This window comes from Pleurodeles waltl, chromosome 4_1 (assembly GCF_031143425.1).
Source record: "Pleurodeles waltl isolate 20211129_DDA chromosome 4_1, aPleWal1.hap1.20221129, whole genome shotgun sequence".
Lineage (NCBI taxonomy): Eukaryota > Metazoa > Chordata > Amphibia > Caudata > Salamandridae > Pleurodeles > Pleurodeles waltl.
In genome coordinates, this window is record NC_090442.1 from 29,293,081 (window position 1) to 29,311,207 (window position 18,127).

Below are 18,127 nucleotides of genomic sequence, written 5' to 3' on the forward strand. Positions count from 1 at the left end.
TGATGCTTTGTAAAAATGAAATTCATAAAATATATTTATATACAAATAATTTAACTGTGAATCACTTCCAAAGTCAGTGGTGAGCTAGCAAATCTCCCAACGGTACTGATCAATTGTGCACTCCTCTGTGGAAATGCAACTATGGTGGATGCATTTACAGATGCATGTGAGATGAAAATGAGCATCACCTCTCCCACATCAGGTCTTTGGATGTAAACTTTGTGCACTGCAAGCATTAACCCTGAGAGTTTAATTTTCCTACTTTCACTTCTCCTGCTTTTGGACACTTCTCTGGACGCTGTCACTGAACTATCAATGTATCATAAAATAACCAAACACCACAATCCGCTGTGAATATTCACCAGTGAATGCTTGTTAAATTGGTTTTAGTGTTTTTAGTTTATAGGTTTTATCTCTGTTCCCGAAGTTCATTGAAAATACAATTGTTAGTCCAGGCCTTGGCCATAGTGTTGCTTTTATTGCTAGCACCATCAGGTGAGGTTAGAAGTTTTTCTTAGTAACTCTACCTGACCGAAGAGAACAAAAAAATGTTTATTTTCTGTTAGTCCACATTGTGCTAATGTCCCAATGTGTTTCCTGGTATTTTATGTATTTTTTCCTATGGGTTGAGAAATGACTACAGTCACTGAAAACAAACACTTAAAATTCTACAAATATCTATATTTTTCTTATTTCCTACTAGTCAGGTCTTCTATCATCTACTTTTTATCATCTGGTATTTGACTGTCCCACAACTGTAATTTTATCCTTTTCTATGATTCCTTCATCTCACATTAACTCTACCTTTTTGCTCCTGTGTCTGTCCTCGGATGGGTCAGTATTACTGTTGATGTAATTAATTTCTAGCTAGCGCCGGTCCCTCTCTATGATTATTTATTTGTGTGTTCTGTGATGTTTGGGTGTTCGCTGGTGTCTTTGTAGGTTTGATCATCGCCATCTCTTCACATATTCACTGCACAAAGTAGTTTAGTTATTCACCAACATTAAGGAATAATCTGCGAGCCAGAGGGAAGCCGTTCAAGTGCACTGAATGTGTGAAGAGCTTTAGTTGATTATAAGATCTTCAAAAACATCAGTGAACACACGCCAATATTTTTGTATGTGGGACAGTCTTATAGCGTGTTACCCTACATGAAAGTGAACTCGGTATGTGTAAAATGTCAATATGTTTTTTTTAACAAGGCTAAATGTGAGGTAAGGCAGACAGTGAGCATTGCGAGGGTACTGCTGCACCCTGCGGCGGCAGAATTGGCGCCAGCTCGATTATGAGCAGACAGTGAGCATTGCGAGGGTACTGCTGCACCCTGCGGGCGGCAGAATTGGCGCTGGCTCGATTGCGAGCAGATAGTAAGCATTGCAAGGGTACTGCTGCACCCTGCGGCGGCAGAATTGGCGCCGGCTCGATTGCGAGCAGACAGTGAGCATTGCGAGGATACTGCTGCACCCTGTGGGCGGCAGAATTGGCGCCGGCTCGATTATGAGCAGATAGTGAGCATTGCGAGGGTACTGCTGCGCCCTGCGGGCGGCAGAATTAGCACTGGCTCGAGGGTGCAGAATTGGCGCTGGCTCGATTATGAGCAGACAGCGAGCATTGCAAGGGTACTGCTGCCCCCTGCGGCGGCAGAATTGGCGCCGGCTCGATTGCGAGCCGGTGGCAATGCTGCCTCCACTTTCCCGCTGAGCTCACAGGCAAAAACCTTGGTTTACGTCAGTCAGCCCAGTGGGAAATTCATAATGGGCCCGGCAGGGAGGTAGCCAGTAAGGCAGCAACCTCCCCGTTGGAAGTTCGGCGGACAGGTTATCCCATCCACCAAACTCATAATCAGGCCCCTAGTTTCTATTGAAAAAGCATTTTTTGACTTGCCTGTTTCTTTACCGCAGCTTGAAAAATCTTCAAGAAATTTCCCCAAAAAATTGGACAGTCATGTCAGATGCTGTCTGGAAAGTTCTGAGGTGATCCCTCATGCAGGGGCTGAGAAAAAGTGGGTGGTGCTGGTCAAAAAAGGTGTGTTTCCCATGTTTTGAACAGCAATAGTGCCTGGACCACTAGACGGAATTAAATAAGATTTGGCAGAAAGGTAGCTCTTGGTCCAGAAAGATCCCTTTTTGTTGTTTGGTGTAAATCCATTCAGTAGTTTCTGAGAAATTAAAGAACATCCAAATCTGTATATATAGGGACACAATGGCTCCACAAACCCTCCCGATCTCGTGCTGAGATCTAACTGGCTGCCAACACTTCAACAAGGAAGTGTTGGCAGCCATGTTGGGATGCTGCTTTGGCCGTGTCCCAGAAATAAATGATGAAAAAAACAAAAGGGGGCAGGGTAGGGACACCCTACCTCTTAGCTCTGGTGCTGTGGTCCTAGAGGGACTCCCCTGAGCAAAAAAGCATTTCGTTTTAAATTTTCTGTTGAAGCTGCGTCGGATCCACCTACATTTTTTTTTAAATGCGCTCCAGTGCTTCTTAATTCTGAAGGCCCTCGGGTGGTCCAAGTCCCAGGGGCACTGCCATATTAATGCGGGAGGGGGCACCCGGCCCCCCCCTCTGCCCGGGATCACCACCTCTCCAGGGCTAATATTTAATGGAATGCAGGGGGGCCTAGGGTAACCACAACTTGCGCTCTCGGCATGCACTGCTAATTACCGCACAAATTACGGCACTTATGACATCTTTAATAACATGATTGATAATATCAATGTAATATGTGCAGTAAAATTAATGATGAAAAAACTGTGCATGGTGGGGGCGTGAGTTATAGTTACTTGAGATTACTCGAATTATTACAGATGAATTTCTATAGTTTTGTGCGTTTAAACTGCGAGCCTAACCCTATATTATATATATATATATATATATATATATACTTCTAAGTCGGGCGTAAGTCTGGGCCCTCACGGCAGACTGAGACAGTCTCGTGAATAAGGGAGCTGTGACTCCCGAAACGCGGTGGGTGATTTTTGTTTTTTTGCCAAATTAAATTAATTTTGAAAGAGGACATCGAGTGACTAAGACATTTTTTCTGGTAACGGAGGAAGCATGAGGATTGATATATATATATAAATTCATTGGTGAAAACCAAAGGTTACGTCCCTGTAACCTTTTTTTTTTTGTAAGTGAATTTCTAATACATCTATATATATATATGTATATATATATATATATATATATACATATATATATATATATATATATAGTCACTGAATAAACCAAATGTTACAGGGACATTATAGTTAGGTTCTGAATTTACTTGTACAAAACCATTGAAATTCAGCAGTTAAAGTTAGGGTTAGTTTAAGTAACTGTAAGTCATGCTCTAAGGTAACTATAACACACACTCTCGCCATGCACAGTTTTCTTATAAATAATTATATTGCACATGTTGCAGTGATAATATCAAAGATGCCATAGAAGATGTCATCAATGATATAATATGTGGAGTAATCCGGTGTGCATGAGGAAGGTGTGAGTTATAGTTATTTGAAATAACTCTCACTGCTCAATTTCTGTAGTTATGTATGAGTAAATTCCGAACCTAACCATAGCGTTTCTGTAACCTTTGTTTTTTTCAGTGAATTTCTATGTTTTTTAGTGTAAAGTCATTTTAATTACTATTTGTTAATCCAGCAACCGCCGTGCACGGTCTTTGGCCGTGCACAGCAGGGATTGACACAGGGCCTGACCTGTGGTCAGGCCCTGCAACCAAGCCCTTATAACCATCCAACCCCATGCCGCTCATGGCCTTTGGCCATATGCAGCGGGGTTGGCAACAGGGCCTGTCCACTGGAGCAATACCACTGACCTGGTCAGTGCACTGCTCTGCCTCCCGTGGCTCCACCTTGCAAGTAGAGCCCTTTCCCTGGCTCCTCTGAACTCCTGACCCCTGTCATCCCTGGTGCCTAGTGGGAGAGCTCTGCTTTCCCCCTAGGCTACCTTCTGCCTCGCTCCTCCTTTTCTCCGCTTTGCTCTCTGCTCTTCTGTACCTTTGTGCTCCTTTTGCTCCCCTACTCTCTTCCTTGTTTTCTTTCACTCCGCGCTCTCTCTCTGTCACTTTTGCTCTCCTCCCCTCTCTCTCTCCCCCGCTGCTGCTGTCCCTGCGGCCCTACCACCTTTTTACAGCCCGCCCCCTTTTCGTCCCCGCTCCCGCCTCCCAGCTGTCCTCCCCCCCACCTCCCTACTTAATGGCTGCCGCGGCAAAGGCAAGCCTGTCTGCGCCCGTCCGCACCTGGACCGCGCCCAGCGCCAGAACCCCTGGCTCCCATCCACCCCACCACTGCCATGCACATCTGCTCTCCCGTCTGCCTTCAAGGCTCCCCGCAGACCACCCGCGGACCCTTCTCAAGCCGGAACTGCACCTTCACCAGCCTCCACGCCAACGACCCACCCACCAAGGCAGGGCGCAACCATGTCAGATATATCCTCCTCAACACCCGCTCCATCTACAAGCACGCAGTAGAGCTATGGAATCTACTCGACTCAGCCTCCCCAGACGTCGCCTTCGTGACTGAGACCTGGATGAACCTTTCCTCAGCGCCTGACATCGCCATAGCTATCCTGGACGGCTACAAGATCACCTGCAGGGATCGCTCCAACAAACCAGGAGGAGGCATCACCATCGTCCACAAAAACACCCTCAGGATCACGACCCGCACCGAAGACACCCTCAGCACCGCCAAACACCTGCACGTCCAGATCCACACTGACCCAAACACCACCCTTCGAAGGACCCTCATCTACAGGCCCTCCAGCCCCCAACAGCAGTTCAGCGACTCCATCACCGACGCCATCAGCACGAACGCTCTCACATCCACTGACGACATACTCCTCGGGGACTAAAACTTCCACTTCGAGAACACCAATGACAACAACACAGCCACCCTGCTCGACAACCCCTGCCTCAAACAGCTTGTCACGACACTGACCCACTTCGCACTCAACCCCATTTCCTCTGCCAGCAATCACGTCTCCTTAATCTACACAACTGAACTCCACTGGACAGACCACTGCTGCATCCACTCATCCTTCAAGAAACCCACAACACACCACCGCAGTTGGAACAAGGTCACCGAAGACCAACTTACCGTGACCTTCTCCCAGAACCCACCCATCAACACCACTGACACTGATGCAGCTGCCCGCAACTTCAGGCAACGGGTCAACACCTGTGCCAATACTCTCGCCCCAATCAAGAATTCCTCCAACACACGCACTGGCAGAAAGGCCTTCTGGTTTCCGCTGACCTCCATGAATCTAAGCAAACCTGCTGAAGACTCGGAAGAAAGTGGCGCCAAGATCAGACTCTGTACAACCACACAGCCTTCAAAAACACCATCCGCAGACACCACCAACTCATCCGAGCCGCCAAGAGAACGGCATTCAAAGACCGAATCAACAACAACCCACACAGCCACAAGGAGCTCTTCAACATCGTGAAGGAACTCTCTAATCCCAGCTCCAACACCAACAACATCTCGCCATCCCAAGGCCTCTGCGACTCTCTAGCCTCCTGCTTCCACTGCAATATTGCAGACATCCACAACAGCTTCAGCACCCATACCCCCGGCAACCATCAATACCACAGATTCACCTCCAACCAACCTCCTGCTCTTCTGGACCCCCGTCAACGACAACAACACCATCGAAATCATGAACACCATCCACTCCGGCTCTCCATCTGACCCCTGCCCTCACCACATCCTCAAGAAAGCAAGCTCCTTCATCGCACTCCAACTACAGAAGATCATCAACAGCTCATTCGAGTCCGCCACCTTCCCTGAGACCTGGAAACACGCCGAGATCAACGCTCTCCTAAAAAAAAAACAAGGTGGACCCAAAGGACCTCAAGAACTTCCGGCCTATCTCCCTACTCCCCTTCCCGGCAAAAGTCATTGAGAAGGCTGTCAACAGACAACTAACCCACTTTCTCGAGGAGAACTGCACCCTGGACCCTTCCCAATCCAGTTTCTGCAGCAACCACAGTACCGAAACTGCCCTCATCGCCGCCACGGACGACATCAGAACCATACTGGACAACGGCGAAACCACAGCCCTCATCCTCCTGGACCTCTTGTCCGCATTCAACACAGTTTGCCGCCACACCCTACTCTAACCCCTCAGCAATGCAGGAATCCACGACAGAGCCCTGGAGTTGGTCACCTCCTATCTCACCGGTAGGACCCAGAAAGTCCGCCTCCCCCAATTCCACTCCGAGGCCACCGAAATCATCTGCAGCGTACTCCAGGGTTCGTCCCTCAGCCCGACCCTCTTCAACGTCTACATGGCCCTGCTCACTAACATCGCCCGATCCGACAACCTCAACATCATCTCATACGCCGACGACAACCAGCTGATCCTCTCCCTCACCAAGGACTCCGCCAAGACCTACCTCCACGAAGGAATGAAGGCCATCGCCGAATGGATGAAGAGCAGCTGCCTCAAACTCAATTCCGACAGACGGAAGTCCTCATCTTCGGCTCCAACCCCTCTGCATGGGATGACTCCTGGTGGCCTGCCCCTCTCTGAGCCGCTCTGACTCCCACCGACCATGCACGCAACCTAGGATTCATCTTGGACTCCTCATTATCCATGACCCAGCAAGTCAAGCCATCTCCTCCTCCTGCTTCAACACCCACTGCATGCTTTGAAAGATCTACAAATGGATACCCACCGAAACCAGAAGAACAGTCACCCAAGCTCTCATAAGCAGCAAACTGGACTACGGCAATGCCCTCTACGCAGGAATCACAGCCAAACTCCAGAAGAGGCTGCAACACATCCAGAACGCCTCCGCACGCCTCATCCTGGACATCCCCCACCACTGCCACATCACAGACCACCTGAGAAACCTGCACTGGCTCCCAGTCAACAAGAGAATCACATTCAAACTCCTCACCCACGCTCACAAAGCACTGCACAACACCGGACCAGAATACCTCAAAAGACGGCTCTCCTACACCCGACCCGACATCTCCGCTCCGCCCGACCATGCCCTTGCAACCGTCCCACGTGTCTGCAGAACTACAACCAGCAGTAAATCATTCTCGCACCAAAACGTGGAACACTCTTCCCACCCACCTGCGCCAGGCCAAAGACCTCCTTACCTTCAGGAAATTTCTGTTCGAGCAGTAGCAGCACCCCCACTCCTCCCCCACCCCCTCCTCAGCACCTTGTGACCCTCACAGGTGAGTAGTGCACTTTACAAATTCCTGATTGATTGTCTCTGTCAGTGGATGTGCGAGTGGGTGCATCACAGTGGGTCTGAAAGGGAGTGTGTGAGCCTATGAGTGGGTGCATGTGTGTCCAAGTGGGTGTGTGAGTGGGTGCATGAGTCTCAGTGCATGTATGAGTGAATGAATTAGGGTATTCTTGAATATTCTCGAATATTCCAGAATATCACGTGTGTCTTGAAAAAAATATAATTTAAAACCCATAATTTGACCCTCAAAAATCCCTATATCACATCCCTAGGGTCAGGGTACAACCAGCCCGACCCCTTATGTCACTTTTGATTGTATTTTTCCTCTCCACGGACCATATCCCATTACTTAAAATGGTGGCCGCAACTCTCTGGTCAGATTGAGGGCAGCCAATCACAGCATTCCTGCTGTTGCATGCATTCCCAAGTTTGTTGCATTAATCATGAATGCGTCCCGAAGGATCCATGGCCCTGGACATACTCATTTATTTCCCCTTTAATATCTCAAGAACTACTGAACGGATTTACACCAAATAAGCGAAAGCACAATCTGTACCGAAAGCGAGCTTTCTGCCAAATGTGGTGTAATTCCGTCCAGTGGTTCGGGCTGTTGTCGTGTTCAAAGGTCTTATGGGAATTAACATGGGAAACACCATTTTTTTTACCCCTCTCCCCCTTTTCTTGGCCTCTGCTTGACAAATCACCCCCCAAACTTTCTGTGCATAAGAATCTCCAGCACACTTTTTTGGGAACATTTCATGAAGGTTCGTCAAATGGTGCCAAAGATATAGTCAAGTCAAAAATGCTTTTTCAATGGCAACATGGTCCTAACTATAACTACCTACTGGTGACGGCCAGTAGGTAAAATATACATATATATATCACTATATAAAATGTTTATAATTAACCACCCATAGGATTGTGGAACTACTAGCCCCCAGACAAACCCACAACATTCTCTATTACAAGTAACTAACATATGACAGCAGCTTAATCAGGTCCTACTCAACGCGGCTGTGGAATAGCTGCATAGTTTGCCTTTGCTGCACTTTTAGCACTGCACGTTCTTACTGGACTCAGAGGCAAATCCTCCCGTATTATGAAAAAAGCATAAAAAGCTGAGTTTGTTGAAGACATAGTAAGAGTAATGTTCTAGATGTGATCTTTTCAGGTGTGTCTCAACAAAAATTGAACCCTCAAATAACTATAACTTTATAACTGCTAACCCTTCACCCTTTCATGGTGCTCATAGTTTTATGAGAAACTCTTAGTACTGAGCTCCCCCGTTCCACAATAATTCCTGTGAAGACGTGTGCCATGCTGCATTGATTCTTCCCTTTAACCAGTAAAGATTTGGTTGAATGATTCTCTTTAAATAAGAAGCTCATAAAACACATTTATATACAATTAATCGAAACATAGTCAGCAGTGTGCCAAGATCCATCTCAATGTTGGGCACCTCTGGGGAAGAGCCACTGTGGTGGGTGCATTGACAGGTGCATGTGATGATGGACATTAGCATCGCTTCTTCCGCGTCAGGGCCTGGGAGGCAAATGTTGTGCACAGCAAGCATCAACCCTGAGAGTCACAGCTCACATTCTGCTCCTTCACTTCTTCTGCATCAGGGCTTGGGTGGTAAATGTCGTGCACGGCAAGCATTAACCCTGAGAGTTACAGCTCACATTCTGCTCTTTTCACTTCTTCCACGTCAGGGCTTGGGTGGTAAATATCATTCATGGCAAGCATTAACCCTGAGAGTTACAGCTCACATTCTGCTCCTTTCACTTCTTCCGCTTGAGGGCTTGGGTGGTAAATGTCGTGCACAGCAAGCATTAACCCTGAGAGTTACAGCTCACATTCTGCTCTTTTCACTTCTTCCACGTCAGGGCTTGGGTGGTAAATATCATTCATGGCAAGCATTAACCCTGAGAGTTACAGCTCACATTCTGCTCCTTTCACTACTTCCACGTCAGGGCTTGGGTGGTAAATATCATTCATGGCAAGCATTGACCCTGAGAGTTACAGCTCACCTTTTGCTCCTTTCACTTGTGCTTTTGGACACTTTTTTCTGGTCCCTGTCACGGAATCATCAATATTGTACGAAACAACCAAACACCACAATCAGCTGAGAACATTCATTAGTGTGTGCTTGTTAAATTTGTTCTTATTGCAGGGACCCAGTCTGAGTGTGTTGGTTTTATCACTAATCCCTAACATTAGCTGAAAATACCCTTGTTAGTCTCAGTATTGTTCATAGCGCTGCTTTTACAGGTAGCATGAACAGATGTGCTTGAAAAAGTTTATTTGCAACTGAATAAAAACCAACAATGTTTCTTTAATTTTAGTCCACATTGTGCTAGTCTCCCAGTGTGCTTCCTCGTATGTCATGTTGTTTTGCTATGTGTGCAAAAGTGAAAAATCACTGAGAATAGACACTTTTATAATTCTAGAGGCAGGTATTGTTGTTTGTTTTGTTTTCTTTTCTGACTAGTCGGGTCTTCTATCATCTGGTATTTGAATGTCCCACACAATTGGCATTTTATCTTTCTCTGTAATTCTGTCATGTCACAATAACTACACGTTTTGCTCCAGTCTATGTCCTCAGATGGGTCAATTTTATTGTTAATGTTCTTAATTTCCTTCCGGATTTGTTGCACCTCTCGGATTATTTCCATGTAAATTAAATGAAGGTTTGTGTTTGCTGAGGACTGTGTAGGATTGAAAACTGACAAAAGCTCTTCACACTTTCAGTGCACATCCATGTTTTTCCCGTGTTTTCGCTGATGGCTTTGCAGGTCTGATAACTGACAAAAGTACTTCTGTCATTCATTGCAATGATATAGTTTTCCTTTGTGTGCATTCGCTGATGTATCCATAGGTTTAATAACCGACATAAGATATTCACACATTCACTGCACCTAAAATATTGTTCCCCAGTGTGTGTCCGCTGATGAATCCTTAATGTTGACAAGTCACTAAAACTATTTCCACATTCATTGCAATTGGCTAAAGCTCTTCACACATTCAGTGCACTTAAATGACTTTTCTCCTGTGTGTGTTCGCTGATGTATTTGTAGCTTTAATAACTGACTAAAGCTCTTCCCACATTTCCGGCACCTGAATGATTTTTCCATTGTGTGTGTTTGTTGATGTCTTTGTAGGCCTGATAAGTGACTAAAGCTCTTCACACATTCAGTGCAATACAAAGGTTGTTCCCCTGTGAGTGTTAGCTTATTAATCGTTAATGTTAACAAGTCACTAAACCTACTTCTACATTCACTGACCTTGTATAGGTTTTCCCCTGTATGTGTTCGCTGATATCTTTGTATTTTTGTGAATTGTCTAAAGTTCTTCACACATTCACTGCAACTGAGAGGCTTTTCTCCTGTGTATATGTTCTCTGATGATTCCTTAATGCTGATGAACACTAAAACTACTGCCACATTCAGTACAATAGTAGGGGTTTTGCACAGTGTGTGCGCTGATGTTTTTTTAGAGCTGATAAGTCAATTGGCTTTTCTTCCATATGTGTTCGCTGATGACTTTGTAACATTGATAAGTGACTAAAGCTCTTCACACATTTACTCACTTGAATGGTTTTCCCCCTGTGTGTGTTCGTTGATGAGCCCTTAATTTTGAAGAGTCTCTAAAACCTCTTCCACATTCACTGCAATGGCATGTTTTTTCCCCCGTGTGTGTTCGCTGATGTCTTTGTAGGTTTGATAACTGACTAAAGCGCTTCACACATTCACTGCATTTGAATGGTTTTTCCCCTGTGTGTTTTCGTTGATGAGTCCTTAATTTTGAAGAGTCTCTAAAACCTCTTCCACATTCACTGCAATGGTATGGTTTTTCCCCTGTATGTGTTTGCTGATGTCTTCGAAGGTGTGATAACTGACTAAAGAACTTTACACACCCACTGCACTTGAATGGTTTTTCCCCTGTGTGTGTTCTTTGATGAGTGCTTAATGTTGATGTGTCACTAAAACCTCTTCCACATTCACTACAATGATACGGTTCTTCTCCTGTGTGTTTTTGCTGATGTCTTCGTAGGTGTGATAACTGAGTAAAACTCTTCACACATTCACTGCATTTGAATGGTTTTTCCCCTGTGTGTGTTTGCTGATGATTCCTTAATGTTGAGGAACAACTAAAATTACTTCCACATTCATTACAAGAGTATTGTTTTCCCCCATTATGTGTCTGCTGATGTCTTTGTAGGTTTGCTAATCGACTAAAGCTCTTCACACATTCGTTGCACTCAAATGGCTTTTCCCCTGTGTGTGTTCGCTGATGACTTTGTAGGTGTGATAACTGACTAAAGCACTTTGCACATTCAGTGCACTTGAATGGCTTTTCCCCCGTGTGTGTCCGCTGATGACATTGTAGTGTTGATAACTGACTAAAGCTCTTCACACATTCACTGCACTTCAATGTCTTTTCTCCTGTGTGTGTTCGCTGATGACTTTGTAGGTGTGATGACTGACGAAAGCACTTTGGACATTCCGTGCACTTAAATGGCTTTTCCCCCGTGTGTGTTCGCTGATGACATTGTAGGGTTGATAAGTGACTAAATCTCTTCACACATTCACTGCACTTCAATGTCTTTTCTCCTGTGTGTGTTCGTTGATGACAGCGTAGGCTTGATAGGTGACTAAAGCTCTTCTCACATTCACTGCACCTAAATTGTTTTCCCCCTGTGTGTGTTCGTTGATGGCGTTTTAATAGAGATGAGAAACTAAAGCTCTCGCTAAATGTGTCTGATTTGTTTTTCTTGGTTAGTACCTGTGGTACGGGTATATATTTGTCTACATCCCACGACTGTGTTTCCTGATGGGCCAACATGGCTAATAAAGCACTTGTTTTATTCTAACATGTCCTGTATGTCTGTGGTATTTTGCATGTTCGATTTCTGATTTAACAATAACATGCAATAGCCATTAAATACTTGCCACACTCATAATATCTATAAGGTTCTATGTAGGCGATTGTGCCTTTAGATTGGATTATGGTTATGCACGCTTGTGGGTAAAGATTCATCTCCATTCTGTACTGGTGCAAATTGGGACAGTCCGTTGTATTTTAGACAGCAGAACTCCTCTTTTCTTTACCCTTCAGTTGTTTGGCTCCACTCCATTGTGCCTTTCTGTGGTTGCTGTGGTTTGGCCAGAAAGAGTTTACAATACACCTAGAATGCTGAATGATGATCTGTTATTGCTTTAGGAAACAAAGCATTGCTGCAACCACATCATGCCCATCCCATGATCAAAGCTGGTGTTGGACACCTGTTTATACAGGAGGTGGTTTGTCATTGTTGTTGTCTTAATTTCCAAGAGGTAATTCTCTGTGTTGTGGCGTGGAGGTGCACAGATGAGAATCTTACATCCACTTAACTGCCCTTGACTGCTTCTTCCAGGATCTGTCAGTTTATGTACAGGTTCCCCTCTCTCCGATTGCCCTGATGTTTTTTTTATTTGCAGATTTACAGCATTAGTTTCATTGTTTATAATCATTTCATGCATTCAAGGCTTGTTCTCTGTTGAAGGTAAAGATATTTAGAATTACTAAGTGTAAACCTAATGACATATAAAATCACAATGAACAACTAGGTGTAAAAGACATCTCTTCTTTACTGTCTTTGAAACTTAGCAAGGAATATTTAATCATACACAGATAATTAACTAAAAGTTCTGTTGATCACCTCACATCTTCTCAACTTCAGAAAAGGATATGATTACCAGCGTTCACAGAGTAACCTGGTAAAGAAAAGGCAGCTGCGGAGCGTCCACAGCTACTGGAACAGGGTCAGGTAGATGCACATGGACAAAGTTTCATTGGGGATCAGGATTGGTTGCTATTTCAGTTACTCTTCAGGAACTATATAACAAAGGTACCACTTCAAAAAGTATGCAACAAAAGTAACTCTATTCACACACTTCTTCTCAATGTTTTCCTGTTCACCTTGGATCAGCTCAAATGCCAACTCCTGTCCTTACCTTGTTGTTCATTAAGTCATCTTTGACACATTCAACAGCTCCCCTGGTTCAAGCATTTCTGGTTCCCTCTAACCTGGAAGACTGGAACATTATTTGCCATAACATGTGTATCTGCCAAAACTAGTGCAGCTTACAGGGCCTGCTTCTGGCCCTGAAAGACAACTTTGAAAGAAAGTCTTTAGTTCTTCCTAAAGAGGAAGTCCTTTCAGGGCTTTTTTGTGAAACAGAATGAGGGGTTCACTGTAAGGCCCATCCTTTCCATTATATGCACAGATTAGGCAAACAAAGATTGCTTCATATCATTTAGATATCAGTCGTTTAGTCCTTGTAGATGATCCATAATTCACCTCACACAACAGGTGTGTGGATACTAATCTTTTTTTCCCCTTTGTCTACTTTTGGTATCTGACTTAATGTTGTCTGTTTGGCGCCCAGGATGCTAATTGTGGGTGCACATTGTGCCCAGTGCCTATTAAGTGTTGAAAAGTCTCCGTTTTATTAAAGGCGTAGTATTACCTCTCCACTGCTGGAACCTGCAGTCATAATGCCGTTCCCTGCGCCAGGTCAACGCATGGACCTCTGTGGTGGAAGTGAACAGATTTCAGCATCTACTTTGGTCTACACTGCATGCAAATACTATATGGGAAATAAAAACCTCTAAAATAGCAAGGGCCTGAAACTGGTATCACCGAAAACACTACTGGACCAATTGGAGTCGCTTTACAATGTGATGTGTGTGTACCTGACTGAAAGCCTTCGTCCTGATGAAGTCCTTGAGTGGAATGGAATTTCTGTGAGGAAAGTGTTTTTTTTGTATGGTGTGGTTGCACAACCTCACCATGGAATGAAGGTACAATTCCGGATCCAGCCCACTCAGGTTTGTTTGTAGAGCCGTAGCTCACTCCTGGGTAGCTGTAGCTTCGAGTAATTAGGCCTTATCAAAGGAACAAGTGAAGTACCAAATTAGCCAAATAAGAAGAAAAAATTCCAACACCAATTTATAAAAATAGATTATATTTTTACCTATAAACAGGCACCCCAATGACAAACATCCACCAGTGTTCCGGAAATATGAATCAATGAATCACTCCTTATCAATAATGTCATAAATATTTTTAATCTACTGTGACTCACGGTTTTGGGTTAGCCACAGCGGGTAATTTGAATATGGCTACCAGGGCACTCTTGTGGGGTCCGCCTCCGATAGGGAACCAGTAATGGGGACCAGACAGGTTTCTTTGAACAGTTACTGCTTGGTTAAAGCAGTTCAAGGTCCTAAGGGCAAACAGCTATAGGAATCACAGGAGTGGTCCGGACGCTGAAGATGCTGAGGTTGCTGAGCCAGTGTCACAGGGTCTTCCTGTGGCGATCCCTGGGTCTAGAATCACAGGAGTGGTCCTGATGCAAGAGACGCAGGACGCTGCAGATGCTGAGGTTGCTGAGCCAGTGTCACGGGGTCTTCCTGTGGCGATCCCTGGGTCTAGAATCACAGGAGTGGTCCTGATGCAAGAGACGCAGGACGCTGCAGATGCTAAGGTTGCTGAGCCAGTGTCGTAGGGTCTTCCTGCGGTCGCTCCCTGGGTCTAGAATCACAGGAGTGGTCCTGATGCAAGAGACGCAGGACGCTTTAGATGCTGAGGTTGCTGAGCCAGTGTCATGGGCTCTTCCTGCGGCGATCCCTGGGTCTAGAATCACAGGAGTGGTCCTGATGCAAGAGACGCAGGACGCTGAAGATTCTGAGGTTGCTGAGCCAGTGTCATGGGGTCTTCCTGCGGCGATCCCTGGGTCTAGAATCACAGGAGTGGTCCTGATGCAAGAGACGCAGGACGCTGCAGATGCTGAGGTTGCTCAGCCAGTGTCATGAGGTCTTCCTGCGGCGATCCCTGGGTCTAGAATCACAGGAGTGGTCCTGATGCAAGAGACGCAGGACGCTGAAGATGCTGAGGTTGCTGAGCAAGTGTCATGGGGTCTTCCTGCGGCGATCCCTGGGTCTAGAATCACAGGAGTGGTCCTGATGCAAGAGACGCAGGACGCTGAAGATGCTGAGGTTGCTGAGCCAGTGTCATGGGGTCTTCCTGCGGCGATCCCTGGGTCTAGAATCACAGGAGTGGTCCTGATGCAAGAGACGCAGGACGCTGCAGATGCTGAGGTTGCTGAGCCAGTGTCATGGGGTCTTCCTGTGGCGATCCCTGGGTCTAGAATCACAGGAGTGGTCCTGATGCAAGAGACGCAGGACGCTGCAGATGCTGAGGTTGCTGAGCCAGGGTCATGGGGTCTTCCTGTGGCGATCCCTGGGTCTAGAATCACAGGAGTGGTCCTGATGCAAGAGTCGCAGGACGCTGCAGATGCTGAGGTTGCTGAGCCAGGGTCATGGGGTCTTCCTGTGGCGATCCCTGGGTCTAGAATCACAGGAGTGGTCCTGATGCAAGAGGGGCAGGACGCTGCAGATGCTGAGATTGCTGAGCCAGTGTCACGGGGTCTTCCTGTGGCGATCCCTGGGTCTAGAATCACAGGAGTGGTCCTGATGCAAGAGGGGCAGGACGCTGAAGATGCTGAGGTTGCTGAGCCAGTGTCACGGGGTCTTCCTGTGGCGATCCCTGGGTCTAGAATCACAGGAGATTGACTTTGGCCTCAGTGGGTCGATATCCTCCAGTGTCCAGTTGACGAACAGCACAAAACCAGTTGCCACTGGTCTACTGGTCTCCTGTTATCGCAAAACCAGCAGTTCCCGTTAACTTGCAGTCATTTCAGTGGTGAACGACCAAACTGCACTCTGACATCTCTTCCTGGTGTAGCAGACTCAGTGCAAATTTTGAGGGTCAGGACTCAGTCTCCCAGTCTGCATTTTGGCATCCAATGGCGTTAGGGATTTTTTTGGCGCTGGGCTCTCAAGGGAGCAGGCTTTTATTGTCCTGTGGCTGTAACAGGCAGTCAACCAAATAACTCTTGGAGTCACCTTCTAGGCCTGGGCCTTGTAGACAGCTTTTCCTTGAGGGGGCCACCTATTTCGTTATTCCAAATATCACACAACACACTGCACCAAGAAGAATGAATCATTGTAAGTAAAAGTATTTAATACTACAGGAATAATGTGCTTTCCAATACATGTAAAACAACTGCACAGAATATTAGAAAAACGGCACATTATTAAACACATATAGCAACATTTCTAACATTGTTAAGGTGTCACCTACAACCTAAAACCATAACTTCTACTTCTGTGCGCCATACTAAGAGAGCATGGAAGGCAGAGCAACTTGCAATGTTGAGTTTCGTAAGGAGAAGAGATGCACTGCAGACTTTGTTGACAGCAAAGGATGTCTTTATTAATGGAGGTGTGAAGACAATGTTCCTTGCGAAGAGCAAATATGTGCTGCAATACCAGTCAGTTGGTCTTTCTCCAGGACGTGGCTTTATCAGCTTCAGACAAGGTGTAGCATCTGCAAAGTGTGCTGGCAGGAGGTGAGACCGTCTCTGGCAGAAGCAGAGGAGATAATCTGGGCAAAGAACCTCTCTTGAAAAGTGGTCAATGGGCAGTCCTTATCAACTAAATCTTACCAGAAACTTCTGACACAAGTTTAGGAATGTCTGGCATAGGTTATGTGCATCAAGATGTGCGTCCCAGGTGTATCCTTATGAACATATAAGGTAAAAGGATGTCAATTCAGACAGCACTATTTTGGTTGTATGTCTATATGTGTTATTATTCAACCTTGACATGGTAAGGAGTAGACATCTGACCCAGATGAACATTGCATCAAGTGTTGTATGTATATCATTTTGTAGGAAGGTAGCCTCTTTCTAGCCTTGTTACCCCCACTTTTGGCCTGTTTGTGAGTGTATGTCAGGGTGTTTTTACTGTCTTACTGGGATCCTGCTAGCCAGGGCCCAGTGCTCATAGTGAAAACCCTATGTTGTCAGTGTGTTTGATATGTGTCACTGGGATCCTGCTAGCCAGGACCCCAGTGCACATAGGTCTGTGGCCGATATGTGTTCCCTGTGTGGTGCCTAACTGTATCACTGAGGCTCTGCTAACCAGAACCTCAGTGTTTATGCTCTCTCTGCTTTTAAAATTGTCACTGCAGGCTAGTGACTAACTTTACCAATTCTCATTTGCACACTGGAACACCCTTATAATTCCCTTGTATATGGTACCAAGGTACCCAGGGTATTGGGGTTCCAGGAGACCCCTCTGGGCTGCAGCATTTCTTTTGCCACCCATAGGGAGCTCAGACAATTCTTACACAGGACTGCCACTGCAGCCTGAGTGAAATAACGTCCATGTTATTTCACAGCCATTTTTCACTGCACATAAGTAACTTATAACTCACCTATATGTCTAACCCTCACTTGGTGAAGGTTAGGTGCCAAGTTACTTAGTGTGTGGGCACCCTGGCACTAGCCAAGGTGCCCCCACATTGTTCAGGGCAAATTCCCCGGACTTTGTGAGCGCGGGGACACCATTACACGTGTGCACTACATATAGGTCACTGCCTATATGTAGCGTCACAATGGTAACTCCGAACATGGCCATGTAACATGTCTAGGATCATGGAATTGTCACCCCAATACCACTCTGGTATTGGGGGGACAATTCCATGCATCCCCGGGTCTCTAGCACAGAACCCGGGTACTGCCAAACTGCCTTTCCGGGGTTTTCCGTGCAGCTGCTGCCAACCCCTCAGACAGGTTTCTGCCCCCCTGGGGTCTGGGCAGCCCAGTCCCAGGAAGGCAGAACAAAGGATTTCCTCTGAGAGAGGGTGTTACACCCTCTCCCTTTGGAAATAGGTATGACGGGCTTGGGAGGAGTAGACTCCCCCATCCTCTGGAAATGCTTTGATGGGCACAGATGGTGCCCATCTCTGCATAAGCCAGTTTACACCGGTTCCGGGATCCCCCAGCCCTGCTCTGGTGTGA

General features: G+C 46.1%; 1 pseudogene; it reads right to left on the reverse strand.

Annotated features, from left to right (window-relative positions):
* Positions 1-4,204: 4,204 nt before the first annotated feature.
* The window catches only part of LOC138287310 (zinc finger protein 850-like), a 369,596-nt pseudogene continuing 355,673 nt past the window's right edge, over positions 4,205-18,127 (reverse strand).